This window comes from Megalobrama amblycephala, linkage group LG3 (assembly GCF_018812025.1).
Source record: "Megalobrama amblycephala isolate DHTTF-2021 linkage group LG3, ASM1881202v1, whole genome shotgun sequence".
NCBI classification, from domain to species: Eukaryota; Metazoa; Chordata; class Actinopteri; order Cypriniformes; family Xenocyprididae; genus Megalobrama; species Megalobrama amblycephala.
In genome coordinates, this window is record NC_063046.1 from 25,151,035 (window position 1) to 25,178,634 (window position 27,600).

The window sequence follows — 27,600 nt, forward strand, 5'->3', positions numbered from 1 at the left end:
AGAGCACACTGTCCATTTAGAATGACTGAACAGAATATACACTGTTATTGATAATTCATGTAACCCTTTGGCATATATGCTGAAACTGTTGCTCCCAGAGGAGCGCCGTTGTTGTAAAGCACAACGGCTCAAACGAGAGCTCTTGACACAGCCCCGGGATTTGTTGTAAGCCATTGCATATTCACAGAATCAACTCAAGGTTTTTATCCATCCTCATATAAAGTCTGGGTAACAAAGGCAGGCTGAGCCACCCGGCTTTGAAGCCTGTTTCATTTAGTGCCATTCTTCAGCCGCCGCACGCGTCGTCCATTTAAATGCACTGGTATTGTTCTCTGCAATGTCAGCTGCATTTTGATCAGGGTCATGATGCAAAATATTTTCTCATCTGAAAGCTGCCCAATAGGTGAAACAAACAAAACAGAGAGTAAAAAATGAGGAGACGGTTGCTGTCGTGTTGTGCAACCTCATGCTAGGGCCTGTTTTGCATTTTAATTAGTTTCTTTTGCACTATTTGAGCTAATTTCTTAGTACTATAATGCATTTTCAGCATGGCACATTACGACATTGCACATGTCCTCCTCAAACTTTTAAGTGTTATCTTTAAAATTTGGGATTGTGGTGTGTTTTTGAATTGTGAATTTCCAATCGGCTTTTCAAATTCTTTGATTATAATACTATGAAAACCATTAGTCAAATGATTGGTAGAGCCACAAATGATTTCTCTTCATGCCCCATTCCATTCTTTCAGACCAGTGGGCGCCTAACTGTACCCAGAACTCTCCACAAGAGATAAATTTCTCCCACTGAGTGTTGAGGTTGTGCCAGCATAATTAGTCCCCCATGCACTCTCCTCCAGCTTGAGTGAGACACGCAAGAGACTTTCTTTGTTGCTTATAGTGGCTAAGCATTAGCCCTGGAAAAGAATGCAACAAAGGCTTCATTTATTTATTTGTTTGTTTATTTATTTATTTAGCAAGATATGTTTTAAAGTAGATGAAGCGTGCTTGTTGGATTTATGAAAAACTGATCCAAGTTTCCGATACTAAAAGATGGAGCTGGTGAGTAAAGCAATTCCATCCTCATGGATGTCTCCCCTTCAACTTGGCAAATCTCCAGTCCAGTTAGTCTTGCACTGTCCTATAAAAATTAATGATTTTCATGCCGTGCATATTCTACTTTTGTTTCTGCATAGTTGGTGCAACAAAAGCCAGTTCTGCAAAATTTCACTTTGATTACTCTTTTTATTTAAATGCATTTACATGAATTAGATAAAAAGAGCAGTGCTTGCAAACGGAATTAAAAACCCAGTCTCCAGGCTTCTCTTTGATTTATCTAATATTATGATAGACTTGACTTAAAAAGTGAAAATTGGTAAATTAGCATTGTTGTTTTTCAGTCTTTGTTTTTGAAACCTCAATAAATAAATTAAATATCTAATCTAAAATAAATTGCTTTTAAGATGTTTAATATGTTTCATTACCATTTTTAAGGCAAAACTCTTCTCCATAAATAAATGACAATATGACAGCAGTCCATATCATCATCATGAACATAATTTCTGTCACCTATCATCAGCGCTGTTATCATCATCATTATCGTACATTGTTAATGTTATAATATGTGAAAAGACTAGTGATATAGTGGCCATTAAGCATGTGTGCAAGGGAGTCTTCCTGTGAAAAGGGATATGATGTGACCCGCGGTGTGTCTGGATGAGAATGGATTTGAGTATATGATATTGGATGGCAGCTCTCAGGTGCTAGATATAGTCTGTCAGCCTTGATGAATGAGACCGTATATTCCTCTTGGAAAAGCCTGAAACTCTAGACCAGATTACCAGATTACTAGCAGTCTGTTTCAGGTCTGTTTTCCCACCTGCTGCTAAAACCATCACGGATATCTGGTGGTTTTGCACCATTGTACTGATGATGAACATCCAGACTGTGTTTTGGTGTTTGTCTTTACGAACACATTTGTGTGACACTTGCGGCGCCATGAGCATCTGTGATGCTCAAAATGAATCTATGATTCTCAAAACAAAACAAAAAAACAAAACAAACTTTAAAATGCATCTTTTTGACACAAAAAAAAAATACATTGTTTTGGTGCTAGAACAAGTCTCTACGGAACCCTGCACATGACATGCAATAAATCGCGCGCACGATTTACTATTTCGTTCCCTCGATTTATAAATCATGTGCATGATTTATAAATCGAGGGAACGGAATAGTAAATCGTGCGCACGATTTAGTAAATCGAGGAAATGAATTAGTAAATTGTGTACACGATTTAGCCTACTATTTTTTTTCCTGCATGTCATGTCCCGGGCTCCGTAACTCTCTAACTACCACTCAAAGTAAAACCCTCAAAGACTGTTTAGTCTCTAGACAATATGCAACCCATACTGGAATAAAATACAGGGGAATCTAAATGCCCTTTGATGGGACACAGATTTAAAGGCTTTGAAAAACTACAGCTGTAATGTCCACCTATATGTTTAGTTTGTTATTAGTTACCTTAAGTGACTCATACACACTTAAAATCTCACATATTCCCAAATGAAAGGATTAATGTGTTTCTGGGAAGCTGTGAGTCTGGTTGATACAATCGCCTGGATACCAAAGTAAGTCCAATAGTGACTCACATATGTGGAAATACCAGAATGGATAGCCACAATAAATGTCCAGATGGCCACCAAAACACATTCAGCATGTTCTAAGTATCAAACCTATGTTTCCCTTCTGTTGTGTGTTGTATAATTTCCAGTCTTTCTTGCCTGCCACTGTCTTTTTTATTTTCTTTTTTTTCCTACCACGTCTGTACAAATACATCTGTAACTACTCCGTCTTGTGATCCCATATTCAGCAATGACTTTGCATAGCCAAAATTGTTTGAAATGCGTGTGCTCTTTAGTCTTTAATATGCATTTAAGGGCCCTGAATACAGTGTAGGAAATAAACTATTCAATCCTATTATTTGGTTTCCCCTTCATTGGGAAAAAAAGAAAAAAGAAATTGATTAGTATCTTGACAGGTGGGGATGGATTTGCCATCTAACATCAAAAAAATAGATTAGGCATACTTCCATCTCAAATTACATTCACATATTTCAAATATGTATGAGGAACATTATGTCTCACGAGATTATTTTTCACACTGACCTCATTGCCTTTGCTCACACCCAATCTCATTTTGACTGAAAAGTGAAATTGAGTTGTTGGGTGAATCAGCCTCATTGTGGGACACACAATGGCCGATTTTGGGCAACATCAAAATGCCAAATCAATCCACAAAGCATCTTGGAAGGTTTGTCTTGAATTATGGCAGCCGGCACAGAGAATACCGAACAAGCAGACACATGAAAATGTTCAGATGCTCCGGTGTAGTTTCATATTAATAGTTACTACTTTACAAAGCTGTTTATTGCAGGCCGAGAGTATCATTTCTGTTGTCTGACCCAGAGAAATATACGCCATCAGCTTGCAGGTAAAGTCTGAGTTGCTGGTTAGAGGTCAGTCTATAGACTTAACGTCTTTGAGCAAATGTGTACTCATGTAAAGATGGATAGAGCCCCCAGAGACCCGGAAGCCTCTTAGCTGGATGCTCCTGACAGCACAGTCCTCTCCTGTAACCTTGTTCTCTCATCTGCACTGAAGCGAGCCGCCATGGCAGAAGAGTTTTAATGACCCATGCCACTTCAGAGGCTGCACTGCCCGCTATAGGGTGGAGATCAAAAGGCCAGGGTTTACCTGTTTCTCTCTCTCTCTCTCCTTTGTTGTGGGATGAAAATTTTGACAGATATCAGAACCAGATCAAAGCATCTCAGTCTGCTCATTTACTTTGGTTGAATTTTGAGCGTATGAGAGAGAGCAGCATTGTAAATGGTGCTCAAAGGCAACTGCTGGGGAGTGAAATCCCTGTGCTCCTGAAACAAAATCAAACCTGCATGCAATGCCAGATTGTTTTTGAATCATGAACAGCATTTTTCATCTGTGTGCCCTATTAATACCTGTAATCCTGACTCAATTTTTAACAGAAATGTCGACTACTTTTGAGCATGTACACAACCATTCAAAAGTTTAGGGTCGATACGATTTATTATTATAAATGTTAACGTATCCTATGTTCACCAAGGCTTTATTTGATTAATGAAAAAATAGTAATATTGTGAAATATTAAATATATAGTGAAATATTATTGCATATATTTATTAATATATTTTTCCGCAAAGCTTTATTTTCAGCAGCCATTATTTCAGTCTTTAGTATCGTGTGATCCTTTAGAAATCATTCTGATTGCTGCACTTTTTTTTTCTTTTCTTTTTTTTCACAAAATATTTTTGTGAAAGTTTTTGATGAATAGGAAGTTGAAAAGAACAACATTTATTTGAAATGCATATGTTACCAGCGATGTGTGAAATCCGGCATTGTACAGAATGCCTAGGGAATATATAGAGTGCCTGAAGTCTAGGCAAAGTATGAATTGGTTTATATTTCACACATTTCCTAGGCATTCTATACAATGCCAAAGGGCCAGTCGGCTTGTATGCAACGTAATCACAAAAAACAGACATTTCATACTTTGCCCTACAAACTTCACACATTCTATATTATATTCCCTAGGCATTCTACACAATACCTGCTTTTCACACATTGCTGGTAACAAACATATTTTTTGTATTATTTTTTTTTTTTTTGTCTTTATTGTTACTTTGGATCAATTAAATCAATCCCTGCTGAATTAAAATTCTTAATTATTACTTAAAAAAAAAAAAAAATCTTACTAAGGACAAACTTTTAAACGATAGTGTGTATCACGCTCATGTTTGTATCTAAGCAAAGAGGTGACCAGTTACATGCATTATCATGTGCCTTTTGCCTTTACCAATTACGAACGTTTAAAACAGTTTTAAATCTTTGAAGTTTGACATTTATGCATTCTGGGGGTTGCTAGGGTTATGGATTGAAATTGTGAAAATGGAATTTGTGAAAAACACGCTAATCCATGTTTGTACAATAACAGCATCTGCTTTTTGTCAAACCAATATAACATAATTATTATGTATTATATATATTTAGTTTTACTTACAAAAAACTAATGTTATTTATTTTCAACTATATAGATAAGAAAATTTCATTATTGGCAGTTTGTGGTTCTTTGGTTGCATTGAATTAATGTTCCTATTGGACCTTGACATATCCTTATATTTACTGGCTAAATTATATATTGTACAAAAGCAATTGCCTTTTCTTTGAGCGTTTTAGGCATGTGAAGGATTTAATGACCGTTGTGTATTAATGTTCTTGTTATAGTATCAGAGATATTGGATAACTACGATCATTACTTTTGAGTTTCATGTTCAGGTTACATGTTGTATTGTTTGTCTCTTCAGGCAATATTATCTAGTCTGTAGTTTGAAATCTCTACAGGCCACAAAGCAGCATGAGCAAACTGTTAATATTTTCATATCACAGTTTTGAGCTGATCTGCAGCAGATAGTCTTTTTTTTTTATTATTTAGCTTTAGGCCATATTTTTTTAGAAGGTGAAAATTATTAGTGTTCCATCTCTCTTGTGACATCGGTAGCTCCTAATCAGATGACACACACACGCACCAGTCTTCTAGTGTTGAAACGAATCCCCTAAAAGTGGTGAGGAAACTCATTAGCACTGGGCTTCTGCAAGTTTACATCAGAAAGATAACGCAGTCTGGACTTCATTAGCTTTAAGAATAGAGGGAGACTTTCTCTTTTTCTTTCTGGTATCTTTTTATCCCGTTTCATAGAAGGGCCTCTTTAAAAACAAAAATAAACAACCAACAAAAAACCTGTTTTTAAATACCATACTTTTTTTCTGTTTGTTCGTTGTGATTTTTTCATCAGAATGTGTCTCCTCAGTTTGAATGCACAGGGCGCTTTTGACTGTACATTTTCACATGGATATGTGTAAAATATAGATATTTTTCAACATTTTTTTAAAATATTACTCTTGGTGAAGTGCTACCACTGACTATTATAAGATTGACAAGCAGTTAAAGCAAAAATCATGTACCGATATTTTTAAATCACATGTACTGACATTTTTAAATCCAAATAATAAGTAAATACAATATTCTTAATCATCAGAAGTAGGAGGTGTAGACTTAAGAATTATTTTCTTCTCTTGCATGTAATTATTTATAACTTTTTTTCTTTTTTTGCTCTGTTGAATCTAATTTTATTTTATTCTTTTTTTTTTTTTTAGGGTCAGGCTCTTATAAATGGTGCTGTGCAGTTTATTTTGTGATATATAATATATTGTTTAAATTCCTTTTCATTATATTTCATTGACTGATCAAAGTCAAATTACACCTGTATACAAAGTGACTAAAGAAAACATCAAAAATGGTGCCGTAACATGTTTGCGACTGTATTGCTGCCGTGTGAACGTATAGCATATAGACCAGATATAGATTTTTATTTGTCACAATTCAAGCATGGCATGATTCCAGCTCAACTTTAACAGATTTTAGGTGGGGAGGCATCCACACTTTGACTTCTCAAGGTTGCAACCAATTTCTTTCCATCAGTATTCTAATGACCTGGGGGTACTTCCTCTAACGTCTTTGTTACAGTCACTGTGATCCCAGCCAACTGCTCATCAATTTGTCTTATCTCTCTCTTCCTGCTTCCATTCCTTGCCAGTGCTCAGTAGGTGGAATAAATTACTACCAGTCAACATAAACTATGAAATAGCACAAACATCTTTTCCTTGGTGCTACTGAATGATAACAGAGGGGAAAAAAGAGAAGTGACTGAGATAGAGATCCAGGCTGAACATTTTCACTGAAAGTTCTCTATCGCTCTCCTTCGTACTAGTAATGACACCGTGTAATTCCTTGCAGATAATTGCTAGTGGGACCCTGCATGTAATGTTATTCTTCACAGGAAAAGAATGACAGCAAAATTGGCAGTAACCAGAAATGTTCAGAAGTTCAGATATAGCCATGTTTTACCAGGGGAAATCTGGAAAAGTAATTAGGAGCTTAATAACACAATAATGTATTACTCAGAATAGTTACTGCATTCCATAGGCGTACAAACCATACTTTCTATCGCCCTAAACCTACCCATCACAGAAAACATTCTGCATTTTTACATTTTTAATAAAACATTGTTTAGCATGTTTTTAAAGCTATTTTAAATATGAGGACTCATGAATTGTCCTCATATTTCATGTTTACGTCGTAATACCAGTGTAATACCCATGTCATTATACAAATTTGTGTCCTCATAAATCACAAAAACGCACACACACACAAATAAAATTATTGTAGCATTTATAGTCTCATCTGTGAGAATGAGCAATTATTCTGTACTTGGAGCACATTTGAATGTCATAGCATGTGTGTGTGAGTGTGTGTGTGTGTGTGTGTGTGTGTGTGTGTTTCAAGAGGACACTGTTTTCTGAATGCTTTAAACAGCTTATCTAGTGTGCTTTTAAGATGGATTACAGTTGTGTGTTAGGGAATCAGCCTGTCCTTCTCCTGTGTGACTCCAGGGTTCCAGCCTGGCTGTGAAATAAAGAGACACGAGAGTGTCCGCAGAAGCCTTTCTTACTGCACTCAATGCAGATGAGGTGCTTTAACAAATAGAAGGGCTGGTAATTTGGAGTGAAAATAAATGCAAGAACAGGCTGTGTGTATAAATGAGATCTCTCTCTTTATTCTCCAGATACTGCTCTTGCCGTCAGCGCTATAAACACTGATGGTGTCACTGAAGCAAGGCAGTCATTAAAATGTTCAAAATAAGGGTGAAGGTTAAGTGGATGCCTATGTTATCTCAGTCATTGAATTTTAATTCTCAGCACAAAATTATAGACCAGCCAATTAAACGTGCAATGAGGACAAATATTATAAAGGCTTGAGCTTTGGGGGGCTAATTTGAATAACTGCTGGCCATTGAGATCATCTCTTCCTGGAATTATTAAAAAAATTATTTATTCTTCTTCTTCTTCTTCTTGAGACATCAGTGGGAAAAGATGCTGGTCATGTAAAAATGACGCAAAAATGGCAAGCTTGTCATGCTTGCAATGTCATCTGCATTATTTCATTTGTGTAGTGTGTGTCTGTGCGTGTGCGTGTGTGTGTGTGTGGGGGGGGGGGGGGGGAGATAAATGTATATACCATTATTACTATTATTTATAGCAAAGTTGTCTCTGTGGCTATGCTGTCATTTGTGAATTGCAATGGTAAACATGTTCTAGGTCTGTGTTTTCTGTCAATTGCACACTGCTTTCAACTTCAGCCTGCTGTCACTTAGAAGAGAACCCATGGGATTGCCAATGGCAATAGTGAGATATTGTCAACAGAAATACAATATCACACACACACACACACACACACACACACACACACACACACACACACACACACACACACACACACACACACACACACATTTTTGTGAATTGTGGGGGCATTCCATAGGCGTAATGGTTTTTATATTGTACAAACCGTATTTTCTATCCCTCTACACCTAAAGCTAACCATCACAGGAAACTGTGCACATTTTTACTTTCTCACAAAAACTCATTCTGTATGATTTATAAGCCTTTTGAAAAGTGGGGACATGGGGTAATGTCCTCATAAGTAACCTTTTTTTGTAATACCTATGTCATACCCATGTCATTATACACATTTGTGTCATGATATGTCACAAAAACGCACACACACACACACACACACACACACACACACACACACACACACACACACACACACACACACACACACACACACACAAAGGCAAATTCTGTGGTAGGTACATGAACAGTCTGTCAGACATAGACGATTGTGTGTATAAATCATTCTAACATACTGATTTGGTGCTCAAGAAACATTTCTTTTTATCAATATTGAAAACAGATTATCTAACTGTGATAACATTTAAATGTTTAGGTATGTTTAAGTAAGATTAAAAACAATAATAATAATAATAATAATAATAATACATTTTCAGCATGACAATACTTCTATTCCAAATAAATACTGTTCATTGAACTTTCTATTTATCAAAAAAATTCTGACAAAAAAAAAAAAAATGCATCACACAAAAATATTTTCAGCACTAATCATTATTTTTAATATTTGAACACCATTAACGGTCCCACTTTATATTAAGTGGCCTTAACTACTATGTACTTACATCAAAAAATAAGTACAATGTACTTATTGGGTTCATATTGAATTGCAAAACCCTTTTGCTGCTTTTGAGGTGGGATACATGTAAGGTTAGGGAAAGCTTTGGTGGTATGGGTAGGTTTAAGGGTAGGGGTAAGGTGTAAGGGATGGGTCAACAGTGTAATTATAAATGTAATTCCAGAAATTAATTACAGATGTAATTACATGCAGGTGTTTTTAAAATATAAGTACAATGTAAAAACATGTATGTACACAATAAGTGCATTGTATCAAATAATTAATTTAAATGTAAGTACATAGTAGTTAAGGCCACTTAATATAAAGTGGGACCCCATTAACAATTGATAATAACTGAGCACCAAATGAGCATATTAAAATGGTTTCTTTTAAATATATTCAAATAAATTTCAAATCTCATTTAAATTAAAGTCTCATTTTAATTCAGTGTTCAGAGTAAGTGTAAATACTTCACTCACAGACAACGGTCATCAGTCCATAATGCACCGTCTGCACCATATCACAGTTCAGCAACAGTGTTGACAGTATCATGGGAGATCTCACTTTGCCAGCCATTAGTGAAAATGGAGAATTACAGGAAAGCAGCCAAGGCAACCAAGCATGAGTGCCATTACTCAAAGTTTTAAATCCTTCTACTAACTGTAACTGCATATTCAAAAATCTGTCATAATCAAGAAAGTACAAGGGAGCAAAATAAACATTTATAGGATAATCTCTCACCATAAGGGGCTTTTAAAAAACACATTTATTTTATAGTACATTTTTCACTAGGGTTATTTGCAAGGAAAGAATACCTCATACCGATTAAGGCACTTAAAGCAAGGTCAAAAAGAGAGAAATTGCTTGACTGAAGGATAAACAACTATATTCATAAAGAAAATGAATAGTCTAAGATTTTGCATGAATGTGCATTTGACTGTTGTATAGTTTGAGATTATGCATGAATATGTATTCTTCTGTGATTCGTCAGTGATGTAACAAGAGTCCACTAAAGGCGAGTTGTTGGTGATCTGTGAACCCATGAATCATGCAGATTCACTGAGATCGACCCCAGCGGCGAACCAAGCGGTGAAGTTTTTATCATTTTTACCTGATCTCTCATAAGTTTTATACGTTTGTAGACATTTTAATGAGACATTAGTATAATTAAAAGGAATAATAGTAGTTAATAGTCTCTTACTGGCCTGTTTAGCTGAGCCATCCATGGAACAAACATAACAAGCCCTGAAAATTGATAAAAGAAAACATATTATACAGACATTTAATCTTATTAGATGACTATTTAATTGCATTTCATAGATTTTACTTTCAATAAAACATTTGCTCTGGGTTTGTAAAAGGTGTTTTTATGCATGTTTGGCCTGAGTTTTTGTTGCATTTACACTGTTCTGACCAGAAGGGGCCACCAGTGTATGGTGTTTCAAATGCTTCGAAACAGAATCATTTTTCGAAGCAACCGCTTCAATTGATTCAAAGCTTTGAAAAGCTTAATTTCTCCTATCACTAAGCCGAACCCATGTGCAGTTTATTGAACATGAACAAAATAAACAAAGACTAGACTTAACTAAACTAGACCATGAACAGAAACACAAAACTCACCAAACAGAGGTTACACAAACAAAGCTAAACAAGCCAGACCAATCGACGTATGGCATCAAAGTACTGTGAGAGCAATTCAAAAGCATAAGGAGTCATACGCTCTCCAATCGCTGTTAGCAGTACTTTGATGTCATACTCCGGACAAGCCTTTTTATATACACAAGGACTAATTACTAAACAAGGAACACCTGTGAACAATCAAACAATGAACCAATGAGAACACAGGACAAAGGACTAGACCAACCAACGAGAACATAACACATGGACAAGGGGAGCACATGACAGGATAACATAAGGAGCAAGGGAAGCGCATTACAAACAGGAAGCATGACAGTGAGAAAAAATAAAATAAAAACAACATGACAGGAGATTTGTCTCATTTTTTTTTTTTCACATTGCGTAGTGTGAAAGGCCCTATAACTTTGACCACTGCTATCATCCAATGCAAACTGTAATATCATCACATCAGAAATTAAAAAAGAAAACACAACAACAGAGGATTAAGTGCCACTGTGAACGGAATAAAGAGAGAGCTCTCTATCGGCATGCAGATTGGTTACCAGTGGGGCTCTTTCCACTTTAATCTCGGTTTCTCTTTTTAAAAGTGACCGCCCATATTCCAAAGGCGAGTGCTGTCAATTGTAGAGTGAGCTAATGACCTTTTTTGTGTTTCTAGGAGCTTAAGATCTCTACTTTTGACGAGCACTGGCACCTGGGGCTTTGATAAACAGATCCTCTAGCTGCTGCTGTGCATGTGGGAGTCAAATGTTTCAAGGTTGAAATCATTGGCCTCATTTTTTTCAACATTAAATGGCTTAGGCTGTTGACATGTACTGTGTAGCTTTCTAAATTCTTACATTGATTATAAAACCCCTTGTTCTGAATGAAATACATTCTTCCCTCGTGTGTTTCTCTCTCCCACTCAGCACAATATACTTCTGTCATATGGTGTCACACTCACATATAGCATTCATAAAATTCCTGCTACCAGAACTCCCTGAAATGTTTAGGTGAGGTGTTTTGCTAACACATTAACACATTTAAAAAATAGAAACAGATTTTGACCCTTCAACATGCAGATGAAAGAATAATCTTTCTAGTTTTCCTTATTATCTTATTTTTATTTTTAGTTTTATTTTTTAGTTATACCTTTGGTTAGTAATTAATCTTTGTGTCAGTTTCAAACTAAATATATTATAAACCCTGTGTTAACATTCTTATCTGCTTGTTTGAGGTTACATTAAATACAGCATGCTACCTGTTTTTTATTTCTTTCTTGTCCATAGGAAATGTTGCCACATAAATTCTTGATTATAAAATATATTAAGAACAAACAGCAGCATTTATAGTTTCTCTTTATCTCTCAAATATATATATATATATATATATATATATATATATATATATATATATATATATATATGATTGATTGATTTTATTTTTTTAAGTTTCTGTTACTGTACAAAAATCATGAATTTTTAATGAGGCAAACACTGAGGCAGTTTTATTGGTTGTGTGTTGCTAAACAACTTGCATTTTAATACTCCACATTTTTTCACACTTCACACAATTAGATGGCAAAAGTTCTGCTCTTCACAAACCTCATTCTGGATTAAAACGGGTCTTTACCAGGGGTTTTAAAAAGACGTTAACCTGCGATTAAATGTAGTGTGAAAAGCACTTTAGATTTTTTTTTTTTTTTTTTTTTTTTTTTTTTGTGAGTTTACTGATAAAATGTCCAATGTGTGTCTCAAGCTGCTTATTTTTGTTATGAGGCAGTACTACCTGTCAACTTGACATTTTCACTAGCATTTGAACCTAGAATATTGTGTGGTGCTGTCTCTTGAACACATTTCATATGATGATAGGTTAGCATTACTGGAACAGCCTTCAGACATCATTCTAACCATGCATGACCAATAAACCAAGTAAATTATTTCCTAATGTACTACTTCCTTGGGTGTTATTATGACATGTCCCCTGCTGCGATCCAATATCTGGCCAAGGACAAACATTACTAGCCATGTAAATATGTCCAAAAAGTAACAACAATTAGTAAGGAGTTAGGTATGCAGTTGTTGATCAGTCATCAAATAATAGCGAATCAAATCTTAATGTTACAGTTTGTAGGGTAGAGGGTAAACAATATATTTATGGCAAAACATAAAAGAAATACAGAAACACCTGTATGCCATTATTTTCTAAATTCATGTGTTGCCGTGTGGCTGATATCTGTAAAGGGTGAAAATATTATAGGATGAAGTGTGACAATAGGGGAATTTGAGAGTGGATCATGAGTATGTCTATGGGATATATATTGGCCTCAAGCAGACAAACTGAAAATAATAACTGCTACTCAACACAAACATTTATTTTTCTTACTGTAGTGGAAATGAACTGATTAGGTAATGGAAAGTGCATGTTACATATCAGAATGATACCAGCAAAAAAAAAAAAAGTAAGCTACATTAGGAGACTAGAATGTCTGTATTTTACAGTGGCTTAGAGAGCTCAACACACTGCAACCGAAGAAAACTCATGCAAATTGATAAAACACCAGCAAATTAAGAAAACATCTTCATGCGTTTTCTTCAGTTGCAGTGCATTGAGCTCTGTGCCATTTGCAGTGCATTTCTGTATTTGGTTGTGTTGTGAGTATTTGCAGTGTGTTCTGTATTTGTTTGCATTTTGAGTATTTGCAACATGTGTTGTCAAACTGATGAAGATGTTTTCTTAATTTGCTGGTGTTTTTTCTACTTTCATGTATTTGATTCAGTTGCAGCATTTTGAGCTCTCTCGGCCACCATACTATTCACTATATTCATAAAACAGTAATCGAAAAGTACCTAGAAAACCTTCTATTGCCTGCAAGTTTTTGAAGTGCGCATAGAAAGGACACTTTATTATCCCATTAAGCCACAGAGAGAGAGTTTGTAAATGGCATGGAAGCATGCAAATTACATTGTACATCACATTACAATGCCAGCATGGCGGATGTATGTCTAGATTGCATTCATATATAGAACATACTTTTTTTGTTGGTTGTAAAGTAGGGCTAAGTTTTTCAATTGTTGTACCTACTTTGGTAGTATGTACAACTAGTTAGAGAATACTGACATAGAAGAAGACTATTATGCTAACAGCTATAGTGTTTCTTTTTGCAAATACTGAGGCTAAACATGAAATTGAGGTTGTGTAGCTTGTATTTGTGTTCACTTACCTAGTGTGTTTTCAAGTCATGTCGGAAAGATCGCATTTATGAGTTGAATGCACATGAACGCCACCACAATGTTGTTAATATGAGTGGGAAGCTCGGGATTTTATTTAATCCCTGATGCTTACGAGTTGCTAGCATGTCAGTAAGAAACATGGAGGGATACCACAATACTTAAAGGTATTTAGCAGTGATGTCAGACTTTTATATTTACAACAAAGTAAGCTCAATGCCTGCACAAAATGTGATAGCATTGTAATGTAACAATATAATCTGTAATGATGAAGTTTACAGTGGCTTCATAAATTAATTAAAATCATAAAAAAGCAAAACACACCTGGAGCACATTCTTTGTTCCTCATTTTTTACTCTGATGAAAGTGACTTGCACTCAACTTCCTAGGAGGACTTGAACATACAATATGTTTTAGGTCTAAAAAAGTGCTTATACAATAACACATGTATAAAAGCACTTTTAAAAAGTTAGTTGTACCTGTCAGCCAAATCAAAAACAGTAGAAAATCTTTGGTTTGAACATCTAGTATCTCAAGTAAAATGACTAAATAATTATAATAATAATAATTCTATTATTATTATTATTATTCTAAAACTGCAATTTGGACCTTCAACCTGTTGGTAGCCATTGAAATCCACAATATGGAGAAAAATCCTGGAATGTTTTCCTCAAAAACCTTAATTTCTTTTCGACTGACAAATGAAAGACATGGACATCTTGGATGGGGGTGAGTAAATTATCTGGAAAAGTTTATTTAAAAGTGGACTAATCCTTTAAACAGGTAAAAAGTACTCAAAAAGTATACTTAACCGAAATACAGATACTGAGTGAAAATTTTACTAAATTAAGTATCTGGTCAAAAAAATACTGGAGTAAAAGTAAAAAAAAAAGTACTTAAAGTACACTTGTACTTAAATTGTACTTAAGTATTAAAATAGTAGAAGTACCACAGCAGAAATAAAATCAAGAGAGGAGATTCTCATTTAATCACTTTGAATCACCATCTCAATGCAAGTGAATTAACTGCATAAACTGGTTTGTCAGACAGACATACAGACAGATTTGGTTGAAAGGGGAAAAAAAAAAAAAAAACCCATTGGTGCATAAGTCAAAAACATCTGTTGAGTGAATTCAACAACAGTATTTTATACCAAATATTTTAAAATGAACTGAAATTACTGACTTTTGCAAATTTTATGAATTAAAATCACTGAAAATGGCCTGAATATTACTGAATAAGAAAGTCTGTGTAAAGTCAATTATGAGAATTGTTTGTAAATACATTATACATGTTACAAATGTATTGCTGAAACACAGAACTACTGAATTGTGGAGTTAGACCACAATTAGACCACCCATCCCAGCCTTCATCCTCCCGTGTCGTGGCGCCGACATCTGGGAACACAGTAGCACAGTAATATTGTGTGTTGGAGAATTAGGTTACACTTTAGTATATGGAACACATATTCACTATTAACTATGACTTTTTCCTCAATAAACGCCTAGTTTACTTCTTATTCATAGTTCTTAAGATAGTTGTTAAGTTGGTAGGATTAAGAATATAGAATAAGGTCATGCAGAATAAGGCATGAATATGTGCTTAATATGTACTAATAAACAGCCAATATTCTAGTAATATGCATTCTAATAAGCAACTATTTAAAAGTCCCTAAAATAAAGTGTTACTGAGAATTACAATATTTATTACAATGTTACAATATGCTAAAAATTCAGTAAGGATGGTGGTGATGACAATAATGACTTAATAATAAAAATAACTAGGTTTCATAAACAAACCAATCAATCAATCAATCAATCTGGCAAGCCCATATAAATTCCATTTGTTAATGGGGACATTTGAATGTTAGCTCCTTGAATTTGACCTTATAGTTTAAAGTCAATATTTAGAAATCACCAAGGTGTTGCCCCCTTTGACAGTGAATGTTTCCCTTGCAGGATTAAAGAAATTTGTAAAGCTACCATCTGCTGTCAGAAATGTCATCCCCGTTCAGGATCAAACATGAGAAGTGCTCAGTCTTGCATTCCTCTCAGCACCCATAGAATCCTAAAGTGCCTCTTTCAGGCCTGTTATAAAGGCCACTTCAAGGTCAATGGACATGTATTGTGCATAACAGATCCTTTGAGGTTGGTAGACAAAGGCTGACATTAGGGAGACAATCACCAAACTAAAGCATTTTAACAGTAGATTTGCAGACATTTAGCGCATGTGGATTGATTCTGAAGAAGTTACTAAAGCTCTTAAAGAGCCATCTATTCAGGGCCGGCGACTGTTTAAAATTAGACTTTTTAAAAATCACAATTGCCAAGTGAATAGGCTTTAATACTGTGAATACATTAATACTGTATTAGGCTACTATTGCAAATTTTTGATAAAGACAGTGTTTCTTAATCACATTTTGAATGGCACATTTTACACCTACTGTACGAACTTCCCATGGCCACAAAGAACGCAGCTCTACTGAGTATGCTAAAGGTGTGTTTTTTTTTTCCTGTTTAGAGGGCTAGATCATTGGCCATAGTTGCATAATTATTTCACTGTATTGTTATTGTTTGTCACCTGTTGCAATCCATGCCTCTGTCCAAGTTAACATAAAATATGCATCTGTTAAACGTGTCGCAATGAGAGTGTGTGACATTAGTGAAGCATTCGCAACAGCGTGTGTTTTATAGTAAAGCAGAAAAAAATATTTACTTTTGGTTGTGGTGGTATCATGGGAACTTGTCTGTATTCATGCTAAAACCACTGAAATTGTGTATCTAAGATGTATTTCTATCTGGTTATCCAAAACATGTTTATTTCATGATACCGATGAGTTGAATTTTTGAATATATTGGCCTAGGCAATTTTCCTTTTTGTTTTATGTAGTGATATTATTCAGTGCTTTGTATTCGCTCAGTAGCTTTTAGCTTCATAGCCCAGTTGTAGTAGCGACAGGTTTGTTTACGGTTTGACAAATACATGAATGGGCCACATATATGTATTTTTTTTTTTTTCTAGCTGGGGATACTGCATTACATCATCATCCCCTTTCATTAATTTAGATGCCCTCTCTTCACTGCTCTGCTGGAACAGTCTCTGCATCTATTGTTGTACAGTACTGGGGAAAAAAGGGACAAACATTGCACCAAGAGGTCATGGTTTGATTAGACAGCATGTTCGAGTGAGCCCTTGCTGGTAGGTGCCGTGGCTGCTTTGATGGCTATTCAAATCTGTGTATTATGACAATTATTTTATTTATTATTTATAATTATATAAAACCAAAATATAAAATGTTTTGTCATTACATACATTTTATTATTATATGTTATTTATGTTTTGTAATTTTATTTTTTTATATAGCTTCATCTATGTATTGTAGACATCCTTACACTGGACAGAGAGCAATCATATTTTTGTTGACATGGAACATGTGTTCAAATGCAAACATCCTATTTCTATGCTCTTTAAGAATCTCAGATGAATAACATAGAGAGAATATCCGCTTACATGGAATTAATCCAAATACAATAAAACCATCCACATCTAAACTACTAGAGCTGTTTCTGACACAAAGCTACAGTTTTTCAAAGCATAGAAATGTTGGCTGAAGCTGTTATGAAGAAACATTACCACAGCAAATATGCCGTGTCCTCAAAATGCTTCAGTTGAATGAATAAAGAGTATTTTGATCCATAAAAAAGAGAAAAAAAAAAGATAAATCATTTGATTCTTTGCGTTGGTCAGTGATCGACAGTGTTAGAAAAGGATCATTGTTGTTATGTCAAAAAAAAAAAAAAAAAGATTTGTCAAACAGATGGCCAACTGCAGTGACATTTTCATTTTGCATTAAGACCTCTCTTATCCTCAAAAGCCCTTATTTCACAGTATCTTAAACACAAAGCTAGACCTTTCATTACGATTTTCATATACAACTTTGTGTTGTCTTTATGAGCATACAGGGTCAGCATCTCCTTTCATTTTATCTGAGGCAAATTATCTTTTAAGTCAATACGTTTTGTTTTGTTTTTTTTTTTCTCCAGAAGAGGAGTCAGATATTAAAAAACAGGATGTTTGGTGGATTATAGGAGATGTGTCAGACTAATCCATGGATTCAACTAGCACTGAACATATTAAGAATATGCTATCAGTGGGGTGAGCCTAAGCAAAGTCCCTTTCAAGGAAAGTCTGTTCACTCAGCGGCCATATTTGCAACACCTCTGGGCAGCTATTTTGGGCATCCAAGACCAAGTCCTATGAATGTACTTGAGAAACCTGAAATCTCAAAAACTGCTTGCCGAACTCACAATTAAATAACATATTTCAAATCAGCAACAAAATTGACATGAATTTTCCCATAAATTGTTTCTTATGCTCAAATCATGTTAAAAAGTGTATTTTTCAGGCTAGATGCACCAATGAGCATGTGGCCAACAACTGCTTGTGCATAAAATGTGAATTATGGCCAATGGCCAGCATTATGTCCAAAAGCAGCATAATAAGCAGCATACAATTCTAGACATTGATAAGCAGTGGGGGCAAATAAGGCCCACAGTAATACTGAGAGGTGGCCAAAAAGGTCAAAGAGACATCTGGATCAAAAATCTGTTTCCTTTCTCCAACCTGTCCAACCTCCAGCCCCAGAGAGGGAGAGCCAAGACTGCTCGTCTGCTTCTGTTTGTGACTGGTAACTACATTCCCTTGAAAAAACAACATCCTGCTATGTCTGGCAATATTGTCCTGAGTTCAAAGGTGTTATTCAAAGGGAGGGCTGTTCTGGGTCACTCAGCCTTGACCACAACCCCACCTGCCATTTGTTATTAAATGTATGTGACATGACAGGTCCACTCTGGAGTTTTGCTTGATGACCCCATTACTGAAGGGCTTGACTCTCCATCTGTCAGGTCCTCCTGATGTGCTCTTCTTAAAGGTTCCTTCCATTAAAAGTTTGAGAACACAGACGATTAGAACAGGATATTCATGGGGCATTCTTGATATTGTATGTTTTGTTGAATTGTAATTCAACTACTGAGTTTTGTGAGGAAATTTGCTGTTTCATAAAGGCTTCTTTTCATAAAGTTCTTATATATACACTAAGGATACAAATAAAATACAAAGTTCCCTTTCAAGGGAACTCACGCTATGTTGATGATGCTTTGGGAATGCCTTTGCGTGATTCTGTCTGAAGCACTTATGTCAACCAGTCCAATGTTGAGACGTAACGTCACGGGCGGGTGACGCCATGACCAGGATAGCATAAAAGCACCAGTGCTGTCTATCTGGGATCGGAAGTCCATGCCGCGGCTTCTTCTGCCCCGTTAGAGAGCCTGGTGCTTCAGCAGTCACTGTAGATTTAATCACTGATTTGTCACTGTAGATCTCAGGATACATACTTCCATGTATCCATCCTTCCACAGAGAAGTTCCTGAGGTTCACTTTTGGGTGCGAAGCATACCAATATTGGCTTATTCCCTTCGGTCTAGCTCTATCACCCTGCACTTTCACGAAATGCGTGGATGCAGTTGGGTCTGATGGCAGCTGTGCCAATTATTTGGCCTGCTGTGGTGGCTCAAGACCAAGGGGGTTTTCCCTGAGGGGGAACCCACTCCACACAATCAAGGTCTTTGCACCTTGATAATATGGAGGAAGCCTTGGTTCTTGTCACAAAATCCCGTGTTAGGAGCCCATTGTCATCGCTTTATGCTCACGACAGATGCTTCCCTCACGGGCTGGGGAGCGGTTATGGAATATTGGGAAATTTTTCGGCCAAGCAGAAGTGGTTCTGTCCGCGTCTCAGGATACGACGCACTGTCCACTTGGTTTCTCCCTCACACACCCAGCTCCCTTGGGGCTGGGCATTATGGTACAGACATGGCCGAGGCTACGTCTGTACACTTTTCCCTTTTTTTTCAATTGCTCTGCTCCCTGAAGTTCTGGTGAAGGTCCGCCGGAACGGAATAAGTCCACTACCAGTAGCGTTGCACTGGCCAAGCCGACTATGGTTCTCGGACCTGGTGTTCCTCCTCGTCGGCTCTCCCTTAGAGATTCTGGTCATGAGCGTCCTTCTGTCTCAAGTGGGAGGCGTGATCCTTCACCCCTGCCCAGAGATATGGAACCTGTGGGTTTGGCCTCTGAGGGGGCCCAACTCATAAATTTTGATCTCTCAACCAAGGTTGTGAAGATCATACTTCACTTCAGAGCTCCTTCCACAAGGAAACACTTTGCATTGGTGTTTCACTTCATGGTGCGAATCTCGACTGTGGGACCCAGTTAACTGCCCCATTGGTACAGTGCTGAAGTTACTGCAGGTTTGTTTTTCTGCAGGGTTATCCCCTTCCACACTGAAGGTGTATGTGGTGACCTTAGCTGTCTACCATGTCCCTTTGGGTGGTGTATCCTTAGGGAGAAACACGTTGGTGACACGTTTCCTCTGTGGTGCTTTTAGGCCAGGACAGGAGTATAGCAGCTTAGAAAGCTTTATTATATAAGGAGGTATCACTACAGGATGTGGTTTGTGGAAGGCTGGTCCTCTCTGCTCCGTTTTGTAAGGTTTTACAACCTGGACCTGGAAGTTGTTCCAGGTTCACAGGTGCACATGTCTTAGTTGTGCAATTCCTATGCACTCAATTGGTGACTCTCAAACAGCACACCCTATTTAAATGCAGCTTCAGTCTGCCTGCTTGGCTGCTTTGACTGCATGCTGCTTTGCAACACACCTGCTCCCCAGCTCCTCCTTCAACTTGTGTTTAACTTAACAATGTCATTCTGTTGTCATTGCTGCATGCTCTGTTTTTAACCCCAGAATCTGCTGCTGTTCCCTGTCTTAGCTTTTCAAGAAGCTTATGAAAAGGACGGGGAATTTAGAGCCATATCGCCAAATGTACCTTTAGCAAAACATGCCAATAAAAGCTGACTAAAATAATTGTTTTTTTTGTTTTTTTTTTTTGTTTGTTTTTTACTTGTTGGTCCTGACTAAACTATAGGTAAATTCTTTCTGATGTTTCATAGTATATATTTTAATTACAAAATGTTTTTTTTTTTTTTTTTTTTTTAATGACTATAAAACTGTTATAAAAACAATTTAGAGAAATATAATTAAATATGTAAGCAAATTTTGTTGTGTTCCACAGAAGACAGAAAGTCATAAGTTTGGAATGACATGTGGGTGAGTAAATGATGACACAATTTTCATGTTTGTATGAATTATGCCTTTTATAGTGAGTAATCTGTTTTATTTCTATATTTTTGGAAGACTGAAATAAATTGTCACTTTTTGGGGGAAGTTGGTTTGGTTTTGACACATAAAATCAAACAAAAATAATAATTCAACATTCTGAAATAGGTTAATATTATAACTGAGATGGACTGACTGATTATTTAAGTAATTTAAAAAAAAAAAAAAAAACTGAAACCATTATAAAGGGAAATTGGTTGAAATTTGTTAAAATTAATAATACATCATATATTAATAATTAATTAAAATTCAAGTCACACAAACATTTAGTGGTGTGAGTTTGGTGAAGAATTAAAACATTTATATTCTGTACTTTTTTTCTTCCCTCTAAAAATAATACAGTGTGCCAACCTAACATAACAGAAATGCACAATAACATATTATGACATCCATAGAATATGTTTTAAAGCTTTCTTTTCTGTTTGTTCCACCACAGATATTCAACAAAGAGTTGACAAGAATGCTACAAATGTAATGATAGCAAAAACAGAGCAGTACGATGGAATGTAAACATTTTAAAAGAAGATCACATGGGAGAAGAGAATATTGAATGTTTTATGTCAGAAGTCTCTTCCCCCAGGTATCAATTCATAATTGCTTTAGATAATAGGGACTCAATCATTTGTTCCATTTAGGTCTTGGGAGAATTGTCAGGAAAGTATTATATGTCTTAATCTAATTAAGGTGTGAGTCAGACCACGAGGTAGATGGGGGAAAAAGGGGAGAGTGGAAAAGAGAGCAGACACAGACTGGTTATAGAGGTGTCTGCTTTCTTGCAAATAATCTTGTTTACTTTAGTGAATTTCTGTGATTTACATAATATCACAATCATATAATATATAGCGTTTTTGTACTCTGATTTCCATTGAATGTATTTTTGTTTGGTACAGAGATATAAGAACAACTTTAGATGTAGTATTTCTGTCTAAGGAGACACTCCACCTTATGGCTTCCCCAGAGTGATCTCTTCACCAACAGAAAACATACGATAAATATTAGTTATGGCCTCTTACCATCCTACTGAGACAGACTGTCACCAAAACCCTATTTACATCCTGATGTATATGAAACTTCAGTTTGTGATGACAGCAATTTCAGAAGGGAAATTACCTTGTAACAAAAGAGACTGGTGTTGTACTCTGATGAGGTGGTAAAGAATGACAGAACTGGAAACAGATTTTGATTGACAGCATACTTGAATAAGTAACGACGGCAAAGAAATCTCTGTATAGGATTTGAAGAAGTATGTTAGTGATATCTCAGAAAAGATTTTTGCTTTTGAGAGGACTGAGATTGTTTTGAGAGATATTTTTTATTTATTTTTTTTTTTTTTCCCGCCCACATCGGCCTTCAGTAACTTTGATTTGCCCATAGCTAAAAACTAAAAGCAGTTTGCGTTATCAAGTCTCAGCAGTGCACAAGTCAGGTTTTGGACTGTGGGAATTGAGTGAAGTAATGTTAATGTTAGCTGGTATTTTTTTTCAGTAAACACAGTCCTGCGTTTTGAATGTTGCTCTGGTTAAGTGCACTGTTTAGGGCTGTGTTTCTCAAAAGCACAGTCGATCGTTGAGACCATTGGTGGCAAATGCTTCTACGATCAACTTAGGGGGAAAAGCAACCCTGCTAAATGTGATTTTATTTGGTCTATGTATTAAAAACTAGCCGCTAACACTATTAAGTTTACAAAACAAAACGACAAACTTGTAGTAAAGTTACAAACATTCTTTAATTGCAGGCTGAACTGGATGCTGAATATTAAAGAGTGAGCCTCAACACTTAAAGTAACTTCTGTTGATTTGACATGCAAGTTGTGTGATGTCTCCTCAGATAACAGGACACAGACTAGTCTTTCTCTTTTACAAATCCATTGTTGGTTATATACTTGTGTGTGTTTGTGATTTTCTAGGTTTGTGCTGAGTTTCACTCTATCAAAGAAAGCGACACACACCAGCAAGATTTCAGAGATGATGTGTGACATTGAATGTTTATGATCTTCCGGTGAGGACGACCCACAGTTTTTCAAGACTTGGAATATAAGTATTCAATGCATTAACAGAACTGCTATTAGCAGTAAATATAAATGTTTAGTTTTAATCTCATAAATTAAAGGATTAGTTCAATTCAAAATAAAATTTACTGATAATTTACTCACCCTCATGTCATCCAAGATCTTCATGTCTTTCTTTCTTTAGTCGAAAAGAAATGAAGGTTTTTGAGGAAAACATTCCAGGATTTTTCTCCATATATTGGACTTCACTGGGGTTCAGTGGGTTGAAGGCCAAACTGCAGTTTCAGTGCAGCTTCAAAGGGCTCTACACAATCCCAGGAGAGGAATACGGTCTTATCTATGCACATTCGCTTTGTAGACACTGGATCGGTACTTCCACCTACGTCACGCGTGACCTTTCCAACGTGATTACGTCATGCGTGGCGAAACGAAGAGCAGTGTAAGACGAGCATTTGTGGTTATAAAGTATACATTTTTATTTTCTATTTTTTTTAGAAAATGACAGATCGTTTCACTAGATGAGACCTTTATTCCTCGTCTGGGATTGTGTAGAGCCCTTTGAAGCTGTACTGAAACTGACATTTGGACCTTCAACCCGTTGAATCCCAGTGAAGTCCACTATATGGAGAGAAATCCTGGAATGTTTTCCTCAAAAACCTTAATTTCTTTTCGACTGAAGAAAGAAAGACATGAAGATCTTGGATGACATGGGGTGAGTAAATTATCAGAAAATTTTCATTCATAAGTGACCTAATCCTTTAAATTTACAGTTTTACCCTCTATGCCTATTCCAGGAAGAGTTGGCCGCGCCAGACATCACTGACATCAATTCACACAAACATCTCTCCTGTTGATTTTGTCATCATGGACAACGAAACCACTAAGTCCTGCAAGTCCTGTTTGACATGTGCAGAAATACACAGTCACAAGGTTTTAAAAAAAGTTTGAATAAAAAATCTTTAATTGTATAGCCAAAGTTGTGTGTGTTAATATTTATTTATTTATTTATTTATTTATTTATTTATTTATTTATTTTTGTGAACTTCAGCATGATGAATTAATTATTAGCCTGAGTTATGCATAGGTGTATTTTTTTAGTTAATATTTGTATTTAATAAAGTACCACTTCATCAAAATAATTGAGAAATGAAAAACATTAACATTAATGGTAAACAATAGATTTAAGTACAGTGCACTTAAACATTAGAGTAAAAATTGAGTTTGACAATTGTTATTTATAATTATTGTTTACTTAAAAAAATTAGTTGATTTACTTAAAAGTTTTGATGCAATCGTGTCTACAAAATTTTTGAGTACTCTTAACTTATCTGGTTTTAAAAGTGTGGCTCGTACACATACATTTTGTATGTGTGCATTTTGTATGTCTAATATGTAAGCATTTTATATATGAACAACCTTAAAAATGTACAAATGTTTACAAATTCTTTTAGGTTAACAGAATTGAATTGAACTGAATTCATGGGTTGAATAAATAGGTTGAATTAGTTAATTAATAATAATACGTACAAAGACCAATGTGTTGCAGTAATCAGCTAGAATGCCCATGATTAAAACCAGAGGTCACTCCACATCAGACTATTGTCATTCCCTCACAAACTACATTTCCCATAATTCTCAGCCTGGACTCATCAGCACTCATTGCAATCAGCTGTTGCTCATTAGCGCATTACCTCTGATATACAGTATAAGCCTGGTTTTCTCATTCATTCCTTGCGAAGTCTTGTATGTGTCTATACTGCATTTCTGAGTGCGCCATTGATTATCAAATAACAAATGAAGAGTTTGGTTGGACTTTTGGTAGGTTTTATTGACTAACTTTGATAAGCAAACAAAAGCCTTCTCTGCAAATGGCAAAACTGTGTTTTCTTATATCTTCTTCAATCTTTGTAGCAGCTCTTGGATATATTATATTATGTAAGGAATAATTAATGGCGGGCCGTTGAAATATTAGAAAATAATGCACACCCAAGGTGGTAGGCTAATGCTCCCTTTGGTGTGCATTATTTTCTAATAATTCAACAGCCCAGAGTCAGTTATTAATTTTTACTAAAGTTACCACACCTCAATGCACTGTTCAGATGTTGCATTTCAAGAAATTAAGATTTTTGTCCTGTGTGTGGGACTAATTTCTTACGCATCTCATCCCAAGCCTCCATTGCTAATTCATAAACATCATTTTAGAGCTAGTAACGGAGGCTTGAGCCATTGATAGCAGACTGCTGTGATTAACACAGTTATATGAGAGAGAGAGAGAGAGAGAGAGAGAGAGAGAGAGAGAATAAGAATAGGAATAAGCATATGTGAAATAACCTACCTGAGTCTGTACATCTCTCAACAGTGTTTGGCAGCATTGTCTCTTCTAATAGCGAAACTGTAAGTTTACATACCTCAAGAACCATTATTACCTCGCTGGTGAGAAATGTCATGTAGCTTTTTACTGATCAATTCATCAGAGCAACGCTAACAACACGTCTGTGTGAGTGTGTGTATGTTCTATATGTGTGTGTTTAAGTAAGAGAGAAAGCGGGAGAAAGACAGTATGACCTTTCAAGACATAAAAGTATTTTGTGACAAAAACCATGACAATAATTTATTGTTTTTATCCTATTGTTTAATATATTTATTTGCTTGGTCAGTGTCATTGTGTTTTTTTTTTTTTTTTTTTTTTTTTTTTGTAGTCTTTAAGAACCTTTTGGCTTTAAAATCATTTGGTGAAGTGATATGGAACTGTAATCTATCGTTTGTGCTAGGAACCTCACCAGTCCTTACTTAATCTTTCCTGTCCATATCATAAAGGATTCTAACAAACTCCTATTTAAATTTATAAGTAAGTATTTTGCAATGAATGTGGACATGGCAAACTCAAGGGTGCTCAAGACGTCTGAAGAGAAGGGATTGAAATGATAATTATGTGCTCAAATCAGACAGAATCAATAAAAATAATGATTATGCAGAAAAATAATTACTAAATAAACCTTTGAACTACAAAGTTCTCCAGGTGGAAGAATGTTGACTAGCAGTTGTACAGGGCCATTTTCTATGTGTGCAGGTGATGGGAAAGCCTTGTTGAAGGAACTCACAGCAGACTTTATCAGAGTGGAGAGGAACACTGCAGTAGCTGCCCTCAGCATGTACATCATGCCTCCTCTTTTTGACAGCACCATTACTGCCTCACCGATTTGAGGATAATGATTTTCTAAATGCTGGGCTCTTTATTTCTTTATCACATACCTTGCTAAATATAGAGTCTTTCTTCATTCTTTCTAGTCCTCATTTTTATGTGTTTATTGTCATGACTATTTGTATTCCACATGTTACATGACAAAGGTAAACTATCTATGCAAATGACGCTTACATGGAAACTAACAGTAAAAATAAAATGTACAAATTAATATTGATTCACAGTTTGCAAACTGCATTTTATATTCTGCAAAGGGTAATGGAAAACGCCCTATTTAATTTTTATTGTGGCTGGCTGGCTGTTTTGGTGCTGGTTTTGTGGTTGATTTTAATATTTATCTTTCCAGGAAATGCCTCGAGTCTGCCCCAAGGATGTTGGTTACTGGTTGTTGAGGCTTCTTCACCATTTGCTGTGGTTTGCACTTGATTATTGGTTCACAAATTTTGCAGTGTGTGTACTAGCGTGCACATCATAAGTGTTACATTTTGGGCAATGTCCCTGAACTGTATGTTTCTGGTGATCATCTCTGGCCTTATTGATTTATTCCTCTAGTGTGGCATGTAACTTATTTTACTACCTTGATTATTGCACATGGTCCACTAGACTAGAGTGACACCCCATGGCTCTATTACATTAATACTGAAGCATTTAATAAATGTTTCATATTACAACTGTCAATGGTAGTTATGCAAGAAGAGCACAAAAACAAATAAATCAGGAAACAGTTTTTAATTCAAACACACTCAAGTCTCTATTTGACTTTTTTTTTCTGTAAAATTAGTGCACACATATTCAATGACATACAGTATAATGACCACTGTGCACATTTTTTTTTCTTTTCTGTGCTTTATTCTAGAATCATCAGAAAGTAAATGGCACAGCATGTGCTGCTCAATCTATTTTTTTTTATTTTTGTTGTTTTGGTTTTTTTAGCTTGAGGCATTTAAACATCTCATACTGAAGTTTATTTTATTTATTTATTTATTTTTGCACATATGTGGTGTTTCTCCCTCTAGCCAAACCCTGGGGTGCAATTTTTGGATGCTAACACCAAAATAAGCCATCATAAAAAAAATAAAAAATAAATAAATTAAAAAAAAATCCATATGTTATACATGTGAGAAAAGCATATT

The 27,600-nt window shown here is 35.7% G+C and overlaps 1 long non-coding RNA gene across 3 annotated transcripts in view; it reads left to right on the forward strand.

Annotated features, from left to right (window-relative positions):
• LOC125264906 overlaps positions 1–24,241 on the forward strand; it is a 31,247-nt gene extending 7,006 nt beyond the window's left edge. The window contains exons 2-6 of one of the 3 annotated variants that reach the window (XR_007184163.1): positions 17,045–17,221; positions 21,154–21,188; positions 21,694–21,837; positions 23,164–23,255; positions 24,060–24,235. This is a non-coding gene — a long non-coding RNA (uncharacterized LOC125264906). Of the gene's footprint in view, positions 1–17,044; positions 17,222–21,153; positions 21,189–21,693; positions 21,838–23,163; positions 23,256–24,059 lie in introns of all 3 variants that reach the window. The other 2 variants (XR_007184164.1, XR_007184165.1) reach the window with 2 other exon arrangements.
• The last annotated feature ends 3,359 nt before the right edge of the window (positions 24,242–27,600 follow it).